This window comes from Anastrepha ludens, chromosome X (assembly GCF_028408465.1).
Source record: "Anastrepha ludens isolate Willacy chromosome X, idAnaLude1.1, whole genome shotgun sequence".
Classification (NCBI taxonomy): domain Eukaryota; kingdom Metazoa; phylum Arthropoda; class Insecta; order Diptera; family Tephritidae; genus Anastrepha; species Anastrepha ludens.
In genome coordinates, this window is record NC_071503.1 from 52,468,258 (window position 1) to 52,474,257 (window position 6,000).

Here is a 6,000-nt window from a genome sequence, read left to right on the forward strand (position 1 = left end):
AATAGCAAAGATATCAATTTTTACCCCTATAAGAAATGATAACTATGAAGAACTAATTTTTGAGCAAGAAGATGTTATTGAACTGAATAATACGAGTACATTTTATAAACACGGAAAAGATTTCTACAAAAACAATTTAAAACAAGCTAAACTATGTATTTTTAACAAAAATTGTAACAAAAGAAAAAATAATAGAAAGGAAACAGTAAGCATAGAAAACGGCTTGATATTATTAAAAAACCATAAAAATAGCTATATAGAAAGTACTTGCGACGAACGAAAAATGTACATAAAGAAAAATTATCTAATACTCTTTTACGATTGTGAAATATATATTAACAATGAAACATATAAAAACCTAAATAGGAACTTTAAACTAAATTTCGAACTAAACAATATAAATTTCAATATTAATAATACAAAACTGAAACCAACTTTTGATGAAATTATTATAAAACAAATAAAGCATTTTTCAGTAAGAGCGCTTCAACTTTTGAACTTTTTTGAATAAAACACAAACGGTTTGACTTTTTTAACTAATTTTTTTTTTATTATCGAGTTTGAACATATACATTTAAGTATGAAATTCGATTTCTTTGCATGAACCCAATTTTCGACCACTCTTTTGCATAAATCGGCCGAAATTCCAGCAATTTCGCGTTCAATATTGGCTCTGAGCTCACAAATCGTCGGCGGCTTGTTACTGTAGACCAATGACTTCACATAACCCCAAAACAAAATAGTCTAGAGGCGTCAAATCACATGAGCGCGGCGGCCATTCGACCGGTCCATTTCTGGAAATAATGCGCTAATCGAACTTACTCTTCAACAAATCAATTGCAGCGTATGCTGTGTTTCTTGTGGCCCCGTCCTGTTGAAACCACATGTCGTCTAAGTCCATACCATTTAATTGCGGCCAAAAATAATCGTTTATCATGTCGCGGTATCGATTTCCATTCACAGTAACGTGGCGATCGTTCTCGTCAACGAAAAAATATGGGCCAATTACGCCGCCGCACAGTGCGGCCGATTCCCGAAAAGCTGGCCAAAATTCAAAAAATTAAGTAATTGATTCAAAATTTCTTACTCGGGGGTTGTCGGGGTGGCTGATTACGAATTTGATCTTAAAATTTTGAAAATCCACCCCCTTCCACCTCGAACGAAGGTCACGTTGCGACTGAAAATACAGAGGATACTTAGGGTACAGGACGTTGCTATGAACGGTTTTCACTACTCAGGGCATTACTGTAGCCAACCCAAAGACAAAAAAACTCTATCTAGAAACTTTTTTTTTCGACTTTTGGCCAGCTTTTTGGGAATCGGCCGCACTGTGCGCCGGCATGTGAACCGCACCAAACAGTGATTTTTTCGGGATGCAACGGTGTCTCATGAATCACGTGTGGATTGCTTTCTGCCCAGTAACGCATATTTTGCTTGTTGACAAAGCCATTGAGCCAAAAGTGAGCTTCATCACTGAAGATGATTTTTTGGAAAATTTATAAATTTTCATAAAAAATTTGCACGATTATTTTCATAAAAACTTTGCACGATTTGCAATCGTTGCTCAAGTGTGTAGCGTTCCATGATGAAATGTATACTAATAAAGTTCACAAATGACAAGCGAAAAATAAAAAATATTGCGTCGTTCGCCCTACCTATTGAAAAATGCTGTACAAAATATCGAGAAAATAGAAGAACTACAATACCACAAAAAAATTCACACAACTTATAACTTACTAGCATTTATTGCAATTCTGACAATAATAACAATTTTAGTACTTTTAATCACTTACCACACAAAAAAGAACAAAAAATTTGCATAAATATAGCTCTGAAAACTCAGGAGAGTTCTCAATCAAAGAAGGGAGGAGTTACGTCACATAAAACGCCAACCACAATTCCCATCAATTGGGAAACATAAGAAAAAAAATTCGAAACGAAGAGTATTGCAATAAGTGTTGGAAAGAAATAAACAAATAAGAATAGCAACAGCAGCAATTCTTATTTTCTTATTAGCATAATTACAATGTTTGCTTTTAGACAATAAAATAAATTCGAAACCAAAAATATTGCAATAAAAGCAATATCAGCAATTTTTATTAGCATTATTGCAATGCTTGCTTTTGGAGAATAAAATAAATTTGAAACCAAAAATATTGGAATAAGCTTAAGAAAGAAAAATAAACAAATAAGAATAGCAATAACAGCAATCCTTATTTGTACAAGTGCGTTTTGCAATTTTACCAACATAGAAAATAAGTATTTAAGCAACCAAAAATAAATTGTAGTCAGTCGATAAGTAGAGTTTAATAAAGTAACTCTTAAAACTAAACAAGTGAAAATTTTTTTTTTTCGAACGGCTCGGCTCGGAAGACGTTATTCGTGCGAATGTTTTTCAACGTTTTTAGCAAAATACAAAAAAATCGAAGGTGAAATAATTGAACTTAATGGGTCTTGTTTTAAATAATATACATACCTATGTAACATATTTAAAAAAAAATTTACACGCTAAAGTATAAATATGCAGAACCCAGTGCATGGACCAAAATTCAGTATAACTGTTGATTGGTTTCTGTGCACTTGAACATTGTTGCATGTACATATATTTATTTTACATAAAATTTATTTATATTTAATTTTTTTTATTTAATTGAAGCAGTCGGTCGTTTCATAACGAATAATGTCTCTAGCTACTTAGAACTAAGTAACCAATTGAGTACTGTGGAGATAGTTGATAAATATAGATATGTTCTCCCCGAGAATTTACTTGTACATTCATAAATTTGTTGTCAAATAAATATTTAAAGTGTAAGTGTGAGTCGTTACATTGGCGACGAGGTAAATTTGGGAAACAAATAATAATAAAAAACAGCATATATACATATATAAAGCGGAAAAAGAAAAGAGCAACTGGCATGCAGGGGAAATGCCAGCGAGCACCACAGTTGACATAAAAAAAAAAAAAATAAAAATACGCAGATAACCAAACAAACTGGCATATAGAGAGATATGCCGGCGAGCAACACAAATGGCATAAAAATTAAACGCCAACAACCAAAGCAACTGGCATATAGAGAGATATGCCGGCGAGCAACACAAATGTCATAAAAATTAAACGCGGGCAACCAAGGCAACTGGTATACTTAAATACAGGGCGAATTCACTGCACAAGCTGTTATTGTAATAGCAATTGGTTTTGACTTTGAGTTTCGAAAGAAAAATAAGGAAATACGAACAAATGTTATGTTGAGGCGAATTACAACTTAATGAATTTCGCTTAATATGTTTACTATCAGCTGGAGTGAACTCGCCTTGTATGAATGTGTGCAGGTGAGCTAAAAAAATAAAAAGGGGAAAAGAAAAAGAATGAGAGAAGATTAAATTAGAATTGTAATAAACATGCGTTAGCTGCTACTAGGAAAGGAAATAATATTTGCTTTCTTCTATCGGCAGAAATAGGAAGTTGCAGCATAGCAATACAGTGATTTAAGTACCCAAGCATATTGGAAAAAAGCAAAATGATGAACGCAACTGGAATAACACCATGCAATTGACAAAGCACTCATCAGATCGGAATGGGAAAAGTGGCACCGCGCTTTCTGTTTATACCTGGAAGCCGAAGACATCCAAGATCCCGTGAAAAGGAAGAACAAGCTGTTACATTTAGGGGGAATGCAACTTCAAGAAGTGGTTTACAATATACCTGGTGCGCTTGTAGATGCGAAGGAGGGGATCGATGTGTTTAAAATTTTAGTTGACCAATTGGACCAGCATTTCTCTCCTAAGAGGAACTCCACCTTTGAACGCCACTTATTCCGGGCGCTAAAACCTGAGGAGGGAGAGAATCTTAGCAAATTTATACTCAGACTACGAAATCAAGCCGCTAAGTGTCAATTTGGGGAAGCGAAAGAAGAGGTTGTTCAAATTAACTTGAAAGATAAACTACAAATGTAATTTTGTAGGCCATTTTCTAGAATGTGCAAGACAAGGGCTCACAAACGGAAACAAAATGATGAAAACGGAAAAGAAATGACGCAACCAAAATCCACTTCGTTGCCGAAGAATGTAAACCGTATTGTGATCATAGCAGATTTCATGAATTTGATTGTTTTAAAGTATCAGATGACACCATTGGAAGGTCGAATGAACTTATAGATTGTTTCGTTGGTGGTCAGGAAATTTCGATGTTAATAGACTCTGGCTCGCGAGTCAATTTACTCACGGAAAATGATTGGAATTATCTGTGTAATAAAAATGCCACAATATGGAACATCCGGGGCGAATCAGATGTACAATTTCGGGCGTACGCAGGAAGCGACCTGCTGAAAGTAAAACTGGTATTCGAGTCTGTTATTGGTACCGATTTAAACTCAAATACGATTTCTTCATTCTATGTTATTGAGAGTGGTAGACAATCATTGCTAGGTAGAGATACGGCTATAAAACTAAAGGTTTTAAGGCTAGGCATAGGGTAAATGCTGTTAACAATGTGGTTCCTTTTCCGAAAGTAAAAGGAATACAGATATCGTTGACCATCGACGAGTCGGTGAAACCAGTACAACAACCACTCAGAAAAATTAGATCAGAAGTTGCGAGAGGCGTTGGCAAAAGATATTATTGAATCTGTAACAGGCCCAAGTGCATGGATTTCGCCCGTGGTAATTGTATTTAAAGAAGATGGTGACATTCGTCTATGCATAGACATGCGTCGTGCAAATAAAGCCATCCTAAGGGAAAATTAAACGTTACCAACGTTTGATTCATTTATGACACAACTCAAAACAGCAAAGTATTTCTCTAGGTTAGAACTTAAGAACGCCTACCACCAGTTAGAATTAGATGAGAGTAGTCGGGAGATAACCGCTTTCATTACAACAAGGGGCCTTTTCAGATACAAGAGACCTTTGTTTGGGGTGAATTCGGCTCCTGAGATTTTTCAGCGAACTATGGAAAATATATTAGCCGGGCAGAAAAACGCCCTTAACTACCTAGATGATACGTACCTTGGGAAATTTCTGCCAGACTTGGCTGACACCACTGAGCCACTGAGGAACCTGGTGAAAAAGGACGTAAAATTTGCTTGGGGTCCACAACAAGATAGCGCGTTTGAAAAGTTAAAGCATAGCCTTGCAAAAATCCCGACATTGTCATATTTTGATCCGAAGAGACGTACTCAGGTAATAGCTGATGCAAGCCCAGTGGCGTTAGGAGCAATTCTCCTGCAATTTCAAAATGAGTTACCTGAAGTAATTTCATTTGCCAGTAAGTCGCTCTCTGAAGTGGAACGCCGATATTCGCAGACTGAGAAAGTTTAGCGTTGGTCTGGTCAGTTGAGAGGTTTTATTATTACCTGGCAGGCATAGACTTCGAACTCGTTACCGACCACAAGCCGCTGGAGGCAATTTTCAAAACTACATCGAGGCCCCCAGAGAGAATAGAGCACTGGGTTCTCCGGTTGCAATCGTTTAAATTTAAAATAGTACCGCCCGGGAAAATACAATATTGCTGACACATTTTCGAGACTATATGTAGGGAAACTTTCGAACACATTCGATCAATACGGAGAACAGAGTATTTGTGCCATTAACAAAAAATCGGTTCCGCGAGCCCTCACAATTTTGGAGATATGTAAGTGTAATTCATCAGATCCTGAACTATTGGAAGCAATAACATTGTAAAGAAGATACCTGGGGTGGTGAGTCTATAAATAAGTTTTCTCCTTATCGGTTGGAATTGTGCACAGTTGGAGACATACTTCTGCGAGGAACAAAGATTGTTATACCCATGCCATTGAGGGCTCGCGTTCTTGAACTAGTCCATGAGGGTCACCCCGGGGAGACAGTGATGAAGAGAAGAGTTCGGTCCAAAGTTTGGTGACCTCTAATCGACCGAGATGTTGAAAAATTCGTCAAGAATTGTCGTAGTTGTTTGCTAGTATCAAGACCCAACAATCCAGCTCCAATGAACAGGCGCGCCTTGCCAAAGGGGCCATGGTTGGCA